This window comes from Columba livia, chromosome 3 (genome assembly GCF_036013475.1).
Source record: "Columba livia isolate bColLiv1 breed racing homer chromosome 3, bColLiv1.pat.W.v2, whole genome shotgun sequence".
In the NCBI taxonomy this organism is placed as follows: domain Eukaryota; kingdom Metazoa; phylum Chordata; class Aves; order Columbiformes; family Columbidae; genus Columba; species Columba livia.
Window position 1 is genome coordinate 63,791,150 of NC_088604.1, and position 16,906 is coordinate 63,808,055.

The 16,906-nt window shown below is 46.6% G+C and overlaps 1 long non-coding RNA gene across 1 annotated transcript; it reads left to right on the plus strand.

The window, feature by feature from the left end:
- The first annotated feature begins 7,529 nt into the window (after window positions 1–7,529).
- Window positions 7,530–11,170, plus strand: LOC135579236 (uncharacterized). The gene is made up of 3 exons (XR_010471952.1): window positions 7,530–7,699; window positions 8,804–8,923; window positions 10,551–11,170. It is a non-coding gene; the product is annotated as an uncharacterized LOC135579236 (long non-coding RNA).
- The last annotated feature ends 5,736 nt before the right edge of the window (window positions 11,171–16,906 follow it).

Consider the following 16,906-nt stretch of genomic DNA (forward strand, 5'->3'; position numbering starts at 1 on the left):
CATCCCAGCCAGACCTAGCACAATCTCCATTCCTTACTCCATACCATTTGTGTTTTGCTCATCTCCCACATTATCTAGTACATCTAGGTATCCTCTTACCATCCTGTTCCATCTGCTTCTCATTCCTGAAATCCCCTCATACCACAATGCAGCAATCCAAATAGGTTCACCTCTGTCCTGGCAGTTGGTCTCCTTCTCTTGCTCTAACCAGCCCCAGAGGACATTTGCCACTACCCATGAGTCAGTGTAGAACACTGGCTGCTTTTCTCTTTCAGTAACCTTAAGGGCCAGCTGGATGGCTTTCACTTCTGCAAGTTGACTTGACTTGCCTTCTCCTTCAACGGCTTCAACAACTTGTCATGTCATGGACTCCACACAGCAGCTTTCCACTTCTGATGGCTTCTTACAACACAACAAGATCTGCTGGTAAACAGAGCATGCTGCCTTTCAATTTATGATAACTCATATGGTGGTGCTTCTTAGGCAGGGGTCACCTCCTGGGGCAGTGCTCTGAAATCTCTGCCTTCTGGCCAGCCCATGATCTGCTGCAGGATTCCTGGGTGGCTGAGGCTCCTTATTCAAGCCTGTTGCATGATTGACATTACCCACTTAGTGCATGTAGCATCGTTTGTGTTATGCTTCCTTTGAACATCCAGTGCCACACATGCAATCATGGTGCCTAGAGGAGCTGTGTTTCTACGCCAACAACTTCTGAAGTGGCTCAAACTCCCTCATATGCTGCTAGTATCTCTTTTGCAGTTGGGATACAGTGGTCTTCAGATCATCAATACTCCCAGCTCTAAAATCCTGGAGGTAGACCTCAGGTTTTTCCTGGTGTTTTCTGGCAGAGACACCAGGTGAGGCCATGCTCCCTGGCTGAAGTATAGAACACATTTTACATGGCTGGTCCTGCACAGATGGACTCAAAAGCTACCATGTGAGCTATCTCCTGGCTGATTTGCTTAAGAGCCTGCTGTTGCTCAGGGCCCCACTCAAAATAGTTCTTTTTCAGGCCACTAGATAAAGAGAGCTCACATGCTGACTGTAAGCCAGAATATGCGTTCCCCAGAAACCACAACACCTAGAAAAAATTGTGTTTCTTTTTTGCTAGCTGGAAAGGACACAGTTGTTATCTTAATGATCATACGCATAGCAACGTGACAATGCCCAGCCTTCCATTTTATTCCCAAGAACTGGATCTCTTGTGCAGGTCCTTTGAGTTTACCTTTTTTTTTTTTTCCCTTTACTGTTGAATCCAGCTTTCGGAAAGATACGGATTATCCTTTTCCCTTTCCCAAGTACTTCCTCTGCTGTGTTGCTCCACATGATGATATTGTTGATGTACTGCAGATGTTTAGGGTTCCAGTGCTGTCTAAATCAATGTATGACAAACGGTAGGACTGTGCTTCCACCCCGGTATAGTCAATTACAGGTGCATTGGACAACCCTTTATGTGAAACCAAACTGTGGCACACACTTGGCAATCTCAGTTGTAGCATACAACTTGGCTGCCTTGGACTGTAGTTCATGCTGGAGTCCAGCATGCCTGGTACTGCAGCACTCAGCAGTGGCTTGACTTTGTTCAGCCCACGACAGTCCACTGTTGGCTACCACAGTCCATCAGAGTTTCACACTGACTGTGTGGAACTACCAAAGGCTGTTCAAGTCCTGCTGATCACTCCTTGGCTCTCCAATCAGTAAATCAGATCATAGATAAGAACCAGGGAGTCTCAATGTTATGTTGCTTTTGGTGCAGCATCATGGTAGCAAACAGCACCTGCTGTTCTTTGACACACAGTAACCACACAACACAGGGCTCCTCCAAGAGGCCGGGTAATGTTGGCAGCTGTTTAACCTTCTCTGTAACCATGGCAGCTACACCAAAAGCCCATCAGTACCATTTTGGGTCACTGAAGTACCCTCTCCTGAAGTAGTGTATGGCTAGGATACATGAGGCCTCTGGAATGGTCCCAATGGGACCTCTTCTAATGCCTCAGTTTGAGTACATGAGCTCCTAACTTTGAGGTGGGCTCACCATCCCACTTCCTCATGTCCTTCCCCTGATCATGTGAGAAGAACCAGAGGCTGCCAGGCAGTGTGTGCCTGGGCTCCCTTCCCCTGTGGCTGGAGGGGGGCTGGCTCTGCAGGGTGCCCCTGACAGCTGAGACACTGGCCTATGGGAACAAGTTGGAATATGATGCCAATGATGGTTGGAATATGATGCCGATGCATTTCAGACCACCCTTCTCCACATGGTTTACATACACAGGACATCATCTGAATCTTTGGAGATCTGTTTGTTGTCCAGGTCACTGTAGAAGACTTCCAGCACTGCTAATTCTCTGAAATACTGGATGCATTCTTCTGCAGTAGTGGCAGCAATCTGCTTGCCTGACTGGTGGTTGTAATCTTCCTGTATATTTCAAAGTTTGCCCAAGGTTAGAGACCAGGTAGTTTCCACCTCTGGGGTAATTTCTCTCACTTCTTCCTCTTACTTCCTCGTTGAAGGGCCAGCTTCCTGATCAGACTCTTCCTCAAGCTCCACATCCAGTGCTTCTTTTCGACTACTAGGGCAATTACTGTAGTTGGGGTCTGGGTCCCTATATCAACCATGGTGCTCCCAGATGTGGTTTGAGTCCCTGTCTCAACCATGCTCCTCTGATGGTGCTGAATGGAGGCCTGAGGGACATGGGGAAAGCCCCAGTACAGTGCTAAGAGCTGCTGGATTTCACTGGGGTATATACCAAATAATGCACCAATTCAGTAGGACTGCACACCTGTAGAGGTGTAAGATCCCGAGCTATTGGAGGTGATAACCACCCCAGGCACCTGCCCAAATCCCCACACACACCCTAAAGGCACGTTTCCTTGTCACCTCAGCAACAAACTGTTTCCACTTAACATCAGAACAAAACCTAGTTCAACATAAATGAGAAAAAGACCAAGACATTAACTAAGCACCTTACAAAAGGATGTGTGAGGACCTGGGGAGCCCATGCAACAAAGGTGACCACATCAGTCCTGGGGGTGAAGAGGGAGGTGCAATCAGCCCTCCTGGCACAGGAGCAATACCTGTGCCGGCACCAAGCACATGGCCACTGCTTTTATCAGAATGTTCCCAGGCATAGCTAAACACAGAGATAAGCGGTGCAGCAATGAGCAGGAGCTGAAATGCGCCACTGGTGAGCCCTAGGCTCCATTACATGATATATCAAGTCAGCTCCGTGACCTATGCAGAAGCCTGCCAATTAACTGCTATCACAGCTGTAGTATGTCCAGATTCAAAACTGTTGGTATCTCATACCCCACTTTGGGCAGCAATACAAAGGACTAGTGGGTTGATCATGGCTGGCTGCCAGAAGCCCACCCAGATGCTTTCGCACTCCCCCTCCTCAGCAAGACAGTGGGGGAAAATAAGATAAAAAATATCTCTTGTGGTTGAGATAAAGACACTTTAATAAGAAAAGCAAAAGCTGTGTGGGCAAGTAAAGCAGAAAGAGGAATTCATTCATGACTTCCCATCAGCAGGCAGATGTCCAGCCACTCCCTTGGAAGCAGGACCTCAGCACGCGTAACAGTGGCTTGGGAAGACAAACACCACAATCTTCCTTTCCCTGAGCTTTTATAAAAACATTTGTGCAGCTTCTAATTTGTGTGTTGTTTACTGTGTGAAGCTCTGCAGATTGGATGAGAGGGCTGGGAATTTTGATCTGCTGAGCCAGTGGCAGGGACCCCACAGTGAATGAGTGTCTTGCTTCACCTCTGTGTGGGACCAGGGGGTTGTGTGTGCTCCTGTGCAGTGGGTCCCTACTTGGGCAGAGATTTAGCACCAGAGAGCACTTGACTCTTGCACTGGGCCACGGGAAAGCCTTGTGCCTGGGGGAAATGCTGGCTGCAGTGCTGATGGCTGGCAGCGTGCAGCACAGGTGAGGCAACCTGCACCTGGGTTATTTGTTCAGTGATCCATTGGTCCTTGAGGGACTCTCCTGAGGTTTATTTCCAAGCCTGGAGTTCACCTCATCCCCAGACGGATGTTTCTGTTAGTGTCAGCTGACAAGGTAGGGGTACATCATGAACCATATCCCAAGCTGCTATGTCAGGCATTGCAAATGCTGTGAGTCTGCATAGGCCAGGACATTTCACAACACCTGCTCAGGAAATGTATCTTGAAGGGGTTGTACACTTTGGAAAAAAGGTACATCTGCGTATTTTTCTTGTCCTCAGCCCTGAATGGCAAGAGCTGCTTGCAGAAGAGTCCATACTCATGGTCGGGAATGAAAAAGGCATCAGGTGTTGTGGGATGGGATGAGATTCCTTGCTGAAGGACCATCTTCCTGATCAGACCCTTCCTCCTCCTGCACTAATCAATGGTATGGATCTGTCGAGCTGCGCATCTAGTGCTTTTTTTTGACGACTAGGGCAATTACCATAGTTGGGGTTTGTGTCCCCATCTCAACCATGGCGCTCCCAGATGTGGTTTGAGTTCCTGTCTCAACCATGCTCCTCTGATGGTGCTGTATGGAGGCCCGAGAGACACAGGGAAAGCCCTTTAGGCTTTGTCCCTTTACGTGAAAGAGCACCAGAGGAATTGCTGGTGGATCCTGAGCAAAGAGACAGTGGAATGTGGTCTTTCTGAAAACATTGCTACAAGTACACCACATAATGTAGAGCTGAATGTTTGCTGAGTGATCCTTCCAGGTCTCCATGAGGAGAAAATGTTAGTCCTTTATGTAGGCAGTTACTTAGCCAGGCCTGGGGCAGGAGCAGTGTGAGGGTCTGCGCCGGGATCTCTGCTCTTGGGAACGCCGCCAGAGGTGCTGGAGGAGAAGAATCACCAGCTGCACCTCTGGGACTGCAAACTAAATGAGCTTAATGTAGTGTGTAAACATCGGGTTGGTAATGAGCCCACAGTAATCTGTGTTTTTCAAGGCACAGCATGCATTTTTCGGGTGGTTGTCCAGTGTTTAATTTTGTTTTATACATGCTGCTCTACATGCAGTTTGGGTTTGTGTCTGTGTATTAAATTTCAGATGTAAAGCAGTAGCCAGAAGGGGGTGTCCTGTCATTTGCAGTGAGCTATGGGACTGGATTTCCATGTGGACAGTGTCCCTGGACATAATTTCCAAGCTTGAGCTCTTCTGAACATTTTACCAGGTATTTTGAAGCCCATGTGGGATATAAGCTTTTTAAAGGATCTGCTCCAGAGAATAACTTCTGGTTTTCCGTGGTTTGATTCTGCCACTTCCTTCTTCCTCCTGAAAATTGGAGAAGAATTTCCATGAGAACCACAAAACACAAAGCAGAAGTCCAGCATCCTGCCTATCTGTGTGTTAAAGCTTCTGCTTCACTCTCAAAGTGTCCTGGAGTTGTGCTGCACCATTTCTCCCACCTCCCAGCTGAGGAACCTCATGATGGTGCTGCAAAGCTGAAACACCAAAATATGGCTCCCATAGCAAAGAGGTGACAAGGGTTACTTACTGGGACACTTGAAAAAATGCTTGAATATAGGCAAGGAAATGTATTTTTCCTGCAGTCTCATTCAAAGGACAAGCTGAAACAGTTCAGATGAACTTTTTGAAATGGTTTAGTCCAGGGCTGAGAGATGGTAGTACTCACCAGCTGCAGTTAGAAAGCCCTTAGCATGGACTAAGCAAGGGACACGTGAACACAGAAGGGTGTTGGACTAAGTGATTTTTAGAGGTCTGCAACTCCGTGATTCTGTGATCTTAGTGTGTACTGTGTAGGGTGACCCCAAGTGTTCGTTCCTCATGTTATGGGTATGACTAGACTTTGCAAAAGGTCAACACCTTTGGGTTCTATCAGAGGAGGGAAGTCCAGATGGCTGTCACTAGTGCAGGGTGTGAAATGTGCAACAGGTGACACCAGTGTTTCTAGGTGTCCCTGTGGCCCGATTGCTGTGGCCTGTCCTGCCCTCTAGTGCCTGCAGCACTGTCTCCCACTGTCAACTTTCGGCTCCCCCTTGCACCCTCAGGAGATGCTGCTGTGGTTCTGAGCAGGGACCAGGAGCTGCAAATCCCAGGGGCTGCCCCCGGGCCTGCCATGGGTGCAGAGTGAAATTGGAGGGGTCAGCGTCAGGAAGGGCTCAGTGGGGAGGTGGGGAGATCACCCACAGGGGTGGACAGCTTCCTATCAAACACAAAGACAAAGTCATTTCCATCCAGCTGACACATCCAGAACTGCATTTTTCCTCAATGCTCAAAAAAACACAGCTGGCAGAGCAGCAGTCAGGTGCTTTGTAGTGCCCAAGCCCTGGCTGTGCAGACCCATGTGCAGACAGCAGCCGTGTGTCAGCCCCCATTCCCTGGGGTGCAGCAGCCCCTCCAGAGGCCCAGACCCACCTTCATTTCTGTGTCCTCTCAACTCCGGAGCTGATGGGTCAAACAACCACAAACACAGAAGTGTCTTTTTCAAAAGATTCTTGAGAGCCTGAACCACTTTTACACTAAGCATTCAGCGGCAGAAGCCCATAATCTTTTTGGAGAGAATGTCCCTGGCCTTCTCCATGTTCCCATTCCCCAGGTTCACCTGGCACTGGCTACACAGCCCTGATTTAGCCATGTGTCTCTGAGTCCTTCATAACCCCCTCAGGGACCCTCTTTTCCCACCCCTCACACTCAGTTTTCCTCACCCCTCACATTCAGTTGCATCTTAGGGGATCCTCATGGTTCCTGGGCTGCCGAGCCACCCCCAGCCCTGTGTGAGCCCTGGGAAAAAGCAAATCTGTGCCCTGCTGGCACTGGGCTTGAAAGTGAGCTCCTCTGACCAAGCAAGCAGGAAAAAACTGAAGAATTGAAAGAGTAAGTTCTGCAACCAGGAAGTTTTGCAACTATCCCCAATGTGCTGGAGAGGCTGGTAGAGGCCAGTGACAGTTCTTGAAATGGGAAATCTCACTTAAAAGCCTGTCATTTATACCAGCTTGCTATTGCTCCATGAGTTTGGTGTTAGAGGGCTCTAGCAGCAGCACTTCCTGAGAGTATCTGAGATTGCCCTACAAAATGAGTAGTGTAGGAAGAGGAGAGAGGCTGCAGCATCTCAGCTAATGTAGTCACTGTGCTGTGGGACAGGCGCTGACAAGGAGCCTTCACATCTGCTGGTGGAGTTGGGCACGTGGAGATCAACAGCCTGGTTCTCTCTTTAGAAAGGGCAGATGTGGATGCTGACTGGAGTGCTCAGCGCTGCACAGCGCAACCACAGGCTTTCACGTGCTTCGGGAAGCCTCCAGTGACATCTCCTGATGTCATCTCATCTACTCAAGGACATTGACTGCTGTAATGCTTGCCTTTCAGTCAAGACTTTGTAATTCAAGATCTTATAATTAACCACACAGCTGCTGTTGGGGATTTCTGAATGATACTTCTGCTAAGCAATGAATAAAGCACACACACGCCACTTTCTGGAGGAAGCATCATCTGTCTGGGTTTCATTGACACTTGATCAAATAAAGAAGTGGAATTAATGTCACATTTCTTTGTGTTCACGCAGGGTGGCTGACAAACTGCTGAGACCAAACCTTGTGTTGCTCAAGCACTTGCTGTCTCTGCTCCACCACATCAGCCAAAATGCCAAGACCAATAGGATGGACTCCAGCAATCTGGCCATCTGCGATGGACCAAATATGCTGAGCCCAGAGGTGGACAATACGCTCCCACTGGAAGTGCAGAAGGAGATGAATGACAAGGTTTGTAGAATTCACCAAGCAGCCACCCCCTTCGGGGCAGGTCAAAGCCATCCACAGGAATCCCACTGCCATGGCAAAAGCTGAACAAAACAGCATCGCTGGACATCAGGGTTGTCCCTCAGTTGTATCACAGCTCTTGAATACTTTGCAACAGAGAGCAAGAGGCACCCGGTGAGCATTGCCACCCATGGGTGCTCTGGACAGCAAGGCCAAAGCTGTGGCTGATGGTGTCTCGTTTGTACTGAGGCAGATAATTAGTTTGCAGCATCTGTGTGCAGGTGACAGCATCAGTGAAGTTTCTCATAACTGCTCAAAAATATTTGGGGAGGACACTACCTTGTCTGTCTTTGCCTCGGCTGAGCAGTCACCAGAGCACATAAACAGATCCACAGGTATGAGAATCAACTGGGGGGAATTTCATAGACTGGGGCTGCTGGGCCAAATTCTTAAATTTATTATGGGAATACATCTGTGGAAATAAAGAGAGTTGCAGACGATTCAATATGTTATTGTACTGTTTTTCTACAGGAATACTTCCCAGAAGTTCAAACTGACAATACTCAAAAGACAAAATTAAATCCCAATGTTAAACATCTGCCTCAAGCACATTCTGCTACAGATGTGCTGATGCCTCAAGGATCTTTCTGGCAGGGCTCAAAACAGAGCACGATTCTTCAAACTAACAGATCCAGAGGTCTCTGGTTTTGCACTGCTTCTTAGGATGAACAGGCTATGAAAAGAAAGACAGATTTTCAGCATAGCTGATATGCTATCTGTGTCCTTTTTGCACTTGTCTTATCAAAGTTAACTCCTCCGTGAGCTGTTTATTCTCCAAGGTGAGCTGAAACTTAAAGCTCTAGACACTGGCTTCAGAAGTCTGTAGAGTGAAACGTCCTTTTAGGAGCCATATTCAAGAAGAGCAGCAGACTTTACAGAGAACATGGCATCAGAGCATGCACAGATGCCTGGTGTATGTTTTGAGCATTGAGCTTTGGTTTTGGCTTCACAGTAGTCATTTTACTGTTCATTTCTTGTTTATTGTTTGCCTTACTGAATTGCCAGGTTTAAAAATCACAACAAAGTCCTGCATCTTTTGCTTTGTAGAGCTACATTCAGAAGAGCAGCAGGAGAAGTGTACATAGATGTCACGAAGATTCTTTTCCGGACAGAAAATCTTCTCTGTTCTTCACCCAAGAAGAGAGAGGAGGACATGTGGCCATGCAGGTACAAAAAGGAGAGGCGTAGGTCCTCAAGCACCGTCAAAACAGTGGCTGTGTTAGGGTGTGTGGTGTCTCACTTCAGCCCACACATCACTTAGCTCAGGGCTTTATCCAACCGGGTCTTGAAAACCTCCAAGGACAGGCACTGCACAGCTGCTTTGAGTGACCTGATGCACCACCTGACTGACCGCAAGGTGAGAAAGGGATTCCTCAACCCAAACTGAACCTCTCTTGTTTCAACTCGTGACCATTGTCTCTCATCCTCTTGCCATGCACTGCTGGGAAGACCTTGGCTCTGTTATTGTCCTGACCCCCTCAGAGGCGCTGGGGAGCTGCTGTCAGGTTCCACTGCAGCCTTCTCTGCCCCAGCTGAACAGGCCCTGGTCCCTCAGCCTCCCAGCACAGAACAAGTGCTCCAGCCCCAACCATTTTGGTAGCCTGGCACTGAACTCCCTCCCATTGATGACAAATCCTTCTTTTTGTGAAAAAAAAAATAACCCCTCAATTAATAATATAGCTTTTTGCAGCACCACTGTTCTGTCCGACTTTGTGTTAAGCCCCTCCGCCTTCACTGGTCTTTTTAATTTGTCACATTATTCAAGTTATGTATTTCAAATTGGGAATTTAATTGTTGCCATGTTCATTGATTTGGAAGGGCTGTAGGGTCTGGAATATTTACAAAGGCTATCTGTAGCTGACAGTAATAAAATAAAGAACAGGTGTTCTGCTTTTCAGACACACCAAATACTTTGGTGGCTTCCTTCGTTCCAGTGTTTCCCACCATCAAAAAACACCATGCTGTGTACAGGCAGGTTCCTGGTTAGTCCTTGCTCCATGCATGGAGCATGGTCATTATATGGCTATGTCAGAAAGAAATACACTTTGGGAAATATAACTTCGTTAAATACTTCCATTGGGATTAGACATTTAAACTCATACATAGCCTTCAAGATTTAAACTGAGTTTACTGTCTATTACCACTAGATGTCACTGATAACACTAAAGTGCATTTGCCTGTGATTAAAGTCTTCCTTCAAAGGCAGGCTTGCACACCCACCTATTGTCCACTGTTTGCACCATGGCCACGGGTGGTTGACACTGCAGACATCAATTTTGTATTTGTCATGTGGAGCTTATTCAGTGTAAAGCCCTTCCTAGCATTGTTCATGCTTATCATGCATTTCGGGTTGTGTAATATTTTTGCCGGAATCTCCATCGGTTGGATGGAGATAGGCTTAGGGTTGGGTAGATAGGCTTCCCTAAACATATAGTTGTGGGAGCCACCAGGAGACCAGTGGCAGGCTTACTGATGCAACCTGGTGAGGTACCAAAAAACATGCTTTCCATAGCACCAGGTCAAAACCAAAAACCTGAAATGGTAATAAAGTTCTACTTTCAGACTTGTACCAAAATGGTTGTAGCAGGACACAGAAGATTAGGCTCATCCTAAAAAGACCATCATGAGGCTTGATGTGGCTGATACAGAGGGGATGCCAGCAGCTGCCCTCACCCCCTTGCCCAGGGTAGGCAGAAGGGACAGACCTGGCCAGGCTGGGCTGGGGGCCCAGCAGGGTGCCAGGAAATGCCTGACAGGAAAGCTATCATCACTTTTGCCTCTTCTGTCCTGACAGCCTCTCGTGGGCATCTCAGCAAACAACGAAGCAATGGCTGCTGTTCCTGAGGCTCTTCAGGTTTGGAGAGTTACCTGCCACGTGTGCTAACCCAGCAGGCCAGATCCCAGTCTGAGACTGGGATGTCGGGAATGACACCTGAAGAGACAAGAACCTGCTCCACATCTCATACCCTCCAAAGGGACCTCCAGACTTTTCACCGAACCACCTGTAGATGTCGGTTCCCAGGCAGACCCTGCATTCCCTCCATCCTGGGCTAGGACATCTAGTGACAATCAGGGCAGCTATTGCTTACATAGAAAATCTCCCTTGGAAAGTGTCAGGTATTTACATCTCTCTGTAAGTGGTTGAAAACAAGAAGTAATGAGATGTAACCACCAACAAATCCATTCAGTGGTCTGAGGACAGTAGATTTGAATTTGTTAAACTGTCTGCAGTTGGATGGTTTGAAGTTAAAATTAGGCTAGCAGACCACAGACACTTTCTAAAGCTGGAATATTCCTCTGTAAACTCCTCTGTTTTCTAAGTCACAATAATTCAACATACCGTGCTATATTTTTCATTTATCATTAATTCCTAAAAGTATCCAAATACATGTTAGCTGAAATAAAAGTTATTCATGCTCACCATACCTGCCTGTTAGTATTTGAGAACAATTGCTCAGTTTCTTTTGATGACACACAAGACAGAAGTCAAAAGTTGGCAGTGAAAATTTGGTTTAGGTATTGAAGTCAATGGGACCAAGATTTCACACTGGTTTTATTTCCACAAGGATGGAGATTCCTGTCATGACTTCGTATAATCAGTCTCATTATGTCTAACTTTATCTGGATTAAAAGAAATAAAAAAGGACATTAGGATGTGGGTTGTGAGAATCGTAAATGTTTTAGATTCTTTACTGGAATGTTATATGTCAGGTTTAGGGATTACTCATTACTAGATGTCTTGTCATATCTTTACTAGAGATTTAGCACCACTAAGAGGATTGCTGTAGATATTTGTGAAAAGATTCAAGCATCCAAATGCTGATTTAAATATTTGTTTTGGAAATTGCCCAAGAGGGAAGTGGTCCACTGGAAGATATCCATTTCTGCCACTTCTGCTTTGTGCTTTATTAGCTGGAAAATTTAGTTGGAGAGTGATGGATTGATGTATTTAAATTGGCAGTGACTTTATTTTTATTCTTAAATTGCTACAAGAAAAATTAATTAATTGTATCCATTGCAATAATTCAGGAATATTGGCTTATGAGGGACCAAAAACATGTTTAAGAGAAATTTCAAAGCTAATATATCATATTTCATTTTCACATAACATAAAAAGTGCTGTTCAGGAAGTCTGTGTCCTTGCTTACTTGAAGTGATGTAAACAGTACACAACTATAGAAAAGAAATCGGGTCTAGTCATATCTAGAAAGACATGCTCCTGATTTCATAACAACATTTTTTAAAAAGCAGAATGCAAAGAATTTGTTTCTTTGTTTGTTTATGGTATAGAATTGTCAAGAGACTGTAAGGTCAGCCTAAGGTGTTTTAGTGTATGCTGCTTGGGATTTCACCCTCCAGCTGGTATAAGTAACTAACTTCTGGAAAGTTACTTCAGAAGTTACATTTAGATATTTACTTCATTAGACTTTGCAAATAAAATCCAAACCTGTAAATCACATCTACACTTTACAGTCTGCATTTAAGAAAACAAATGTGCAATGAAGATAATACTACACTGTAAAAATTATCTCACAATAAATTTGCAGAATATATTGGAATAGGGGAACCAATTATTTAGCCCTAAAGTATGGTGCAATCTGTGCTCTTTTGTCAACAGCTAATGGCTGTGTTTGGTAAAAAAAACCTCATGAACCTGTTTCCATACTCCCTAAATACAATATTTGTTTAATGATAACAGTAGTGTGAGCACCAGGAATGCTTATTTGATGAAAAGTATTTCTTCACATGGATAAGGTGTACTCAAGTTTAAAAGAAAAATATTACAGCGGCCATCCCTGAGGCACCTTTTGCAAGTGACTCTCTGCTGGTGGAAGGACATGACTGTGCTCTATAGTCAGCCAGGCAGTCATGGTCCTCTGGCTGAGTGGGAATTATTTAAGTTCACCATAACTTAAAGACAGCGATAGCATCAGAATTTACAGAGAAGCCTGTCTTGCTCCCATGCCTACAAAAATTGCCATGCACTGACCCAGAGAGTGCATCTTGCTAGTAGAGTGATCAGCGGTTGGGCATGTTCTGCTGCATTTCCTTCCATTTGCACTGAAGCGTTCATCAAACAGGTACGGGCAAGGATAGTCCTCAGAAGAATCACATACCCTTCCTCTCTTCACAGCTCCTTAGGGGAAGGGTCTTCTCCCTGGGTCATCCATCCTGCCCTAGGTCTGACACACTGGATTTCCATTGTGTTTAAAATAAGTATGACAAACTACAGTGGCAAGAGAGGAATCGGGGCTTTTTCAGAAGATCTGTGCCAAATATTGTTCAATATTGAATAGTTTGGGTTGGAAGGGACCTTCAAAGGTCATCTAGTGCAACCCCCTGCAATAAGCAGGGACATCTTCAACCAGATCAGGTTGCTCAGAGCCCTGTCCAGCCTGGCCTTGAGTGTTTCCAGGGATGGGGCATCTACCACCTCTCTGGGCAACCTGTGCCAGTGTTTCACCACCTTCATTGTAAAAAATTTCTTCCTCATGTCTAGCTTTAACCTACCCTATTCTAGTTTAAAACCATTACCACTTGTTCTGTTGTAACAGGCCTTGCTAAAAAGTCTGTCCCCATCTTATACAATGGGATGATCATACTCCCACTCCCCATGTGATCTCTGGGCACTTCCATTCCTGACCACTAAAATTAAGCTTGTCTATGGAAAGAAAACATGAATATGGACAACTGCCTCTTCAATGGGAAATGTGTACATCAGCCCATCTCCCTCTGGCAGCAAGGTGGGAACAGGGAGCTATCAGTGCCACACAAGGCAACTGTATCTCTCTGCTAACAAGGAAAAAGCTGAGGACTGAGCCCAGCTGACTTCATTTCCAGTTTCAGAGCCTGCTGTAAACCCATGGTTCTCAACCCCTTCAACCCCGCTTGGAGATACCACATCCTCTCTGCTGAAGGCACCACCATACACGGGTGTATAGCTGGGGAACACCTCTGGCTGTCACCAAGCAGCCCCCCATGCCTGTTCTGCTATGCTGACATCTCACTCTTCATGTCAGCCTTCAGCATCAGCGGGTTTGCAAGGTCAAGTCCCATGCTCTTAGGTAATAAAGACGAGCATTGCAGATGCAGATCATGGAATTTTTAACTCTGCAGGCAGGTATTGCTGGTATTTCACAAGTAGCACATCTGGCTAATTCTGTCAGCAAATGAGGACCAGAGAGAGCTCCATTGTCTCCTACTTGGGATGTTTATATGAGCAGCAAACTTTCTGGCATGTGGCTCTCTTCAGACATACAAATTATTAATATTTATATCAAATAATTGTATAGGAAATACAGGCACAGACCAGTGCTCAGCTTTAGGCAAACACACAGCAAAATAATCATCCAGGCCCCAGTCAAAGCTACAGGCAAGAAAGAACAGAGATGTTCAGAGCATAAGGAAACACTTAGGTATCACAAATGTTTATTGCAAGAATTGTTGGTTTTGATGGCTGATTAAAGACTGTGGGAAAAAGAACAAAAATAAAACAAACAAACAAAAAAAACCCACAGCACATTGCATGAAAAGACAGTTAAACATAGAGATGACTGTGCTGGGTCAGAACAGCAGCAATTCTAGTCCAGTCCTGGACTCTGTCACCTAGAGCTGCCAACAGGAAGCACTTAATGATAGAAGGAAGACAGGGGAGGCTGCTCCCCAAAACACATCCACAGGATGCGGATTTGCACCTCAGAGTTCCTGAATCAGAGATGTTTGTGTTGAATGTCCCTGCACAGATTTTTCTTCCATGACCGTGCCTAATTGCTTTTTGAATTTCTGACATTCCCAACATCCTGTTGCAATGAGTTCCAAGATTTAACTGGGTTTTGTGTGAAGAGGTGCCGCCTTCTGAACCTGCCACCTCGTAATTCCATTTGATGATTCTTCTTCCCCTCCAGCTGCTATGTTAAGCATTTCAGTAAATACTTTTCCTTGAATACAGGGGCAACTTTGTAAAAAACAGAGAATAAACTTCAGATAATTCATCAGCTGTGTGAAAGTATCTGTATACATAATTATATAAAATATACTGCATGGTATCCTCCCAAACAGCAACTGCATGCTCTTTATTATGTTACCAAGTTCTCACAATAAATAAATAAATAAATAAATAAATAAATAAATAAATAAATAAATAAATAAATAAAACCACCCTGATGATCCTACGGCAGATACCTTATCTAATATATGCAGTATATGTGATTAGTATGCTGAGAACATGTGTGACACAACTACACAGCGCAGACCAAAAACTGGCATGTATTTCCACAAAACCAGTACAGTTTGAGCAAGCAGGAACACATCTAAGTGATCCACTGCAATTCCAGTACTTGTAGTATTGAGCACAGCCAGGAACTCGGCATATTAATGTTTTCTTGATCATATATTAAAGATAAAGCAAAAATCTTCAAATGGCAGACCATTTGCTTTCATTATCAGTCATGTTTTAATACAGTTCTCCTCTACTCACCTTCATATGATGCATCCCCATCTTTCCCAAAGGGAAAAGGGATAAAAAGAAAACCTCACCTTACGTTTCTCCACTGTTGGGTATGGGTTTATGCATTCATTCTGCATGCCTGAATAGGATTGGGACGCCTGAACAATAAACCCCAAGCGGGACAGGCCTGCATCTTTCCAGCAGTATCTCACACAGAAAGTGCCAGGCCCTTTAATACCCCTGAAAGCATTTTCTGTTGCAGCCTGGTTCAGACTAATGGAGGAGAGATGGAAGAATATAGGCCAACACGATAAGGTTTATCACTCCACTTCCTCTGCTGCTAGCAGCCAGTCTCCAATCTTAAACAGATGTCATTTTAAGAGCAGGCACAAGCCATGACTGCCAGGAACAGTGCTTTTTCACAGGGGCATGACACGGGCCACCCTCAGTTACTTCAGAGAGAGAAGGAGCACACACTTTAAAGGAAGAAAGCAACTAAAAACAGCAGGAAGAATCACCGAGTCCTTGAAGGGAGACGAAGGGACAAGTGCAGGCGCTAAGGCCCCGAGGGTGTCAACGCTCTGTCCCAGGGCCACTCCCGAGGGCGTGGGACGCGCCCCTCTCCGGCGCCGCCCGGCCGGCCGGCCGGCCGGCCAGCCAGCTCCCCGGGACATAGGCCGGTAGCCATGACGGGGAGCACGGAAGGAGGGAGCGAGGAGCACAGCGGTTGGAGTAACGACCACACCACCCCCACACCTGCACCAACGGCTGCCCGCGAGCTGCTATTTATAGTGCGCTATTTTAATCGCGCCCGCTCAATGGCCGCCGCCCCTGTGACGACGCCGGCTCTCCCAGGGCGAAGTCCCAGCGCTCCCCGCCTTCCCCTGGGTGACACGGGGGGCGGCCGGGGTGCGGCGCCACTGGCGGCTGCGCGCATGCGCAGGGCACTTGGGCCAAGGCGTGGGGCGGGGGTGCGCCGGCGCGCCGGCGGGCAGCCTCTGGAGGCGCTCTCCGCAGTGGAGGCCGTTCCCTCAGCGTGCTGGGGAGAGAGGCTGCGGTTTCCTTCCCAACTGGAGATGTGGGAGACACGGGTTGTCCCTGCCCCGAGGCTCTCTGCCACCTGTGGGCCGTTCGGCTCCCAGCTCAAAATGGCGGCGGGGCTGAGGGGAGGCAGCGCCTGAGGGTGGAATTGCCAAGTGTCTGTGGGCAGGTTGGTCAGCGACCTGTTTCAGGGGTTGTGTCCTTAGCCTTCAATGCAGAAGGGGAGAACACCCCGTGATGCTACTGTGGCTTGTCTGTCCATGTCCTTGCAGCAGCAAAGGGGATGAAAGGTTTTCAAGAGCAGCTGGGCTTAGGCATGAACCTCAGGAGAGGTGGGGTGGGAGGCACCATCTGCAGCGGTCACAGGTGGCTTAGGTGTTGGTTGAGGTCTGAAAGTATGCAGTCATACCTCCACATACCCCTGACGCCAGTGAAATGAACCTGCAGGAAGTGGCCTGGTTGTGTCCATCTCGAGATGTGGAACCTTATTTTGACTTTACTTATTTTGGTCTCTAGATAAGAGCATCCTCACATCCCCACCCCTCCGTGACAGAATGACCCAGAGTCCAATGGATCAGGTCCCTGTGGATTTGTTAATTTTTTTTTTTGGCATATAGCACAAGGGCTTTGTGAACATTTTATGAATGGGTTAAATATGTATC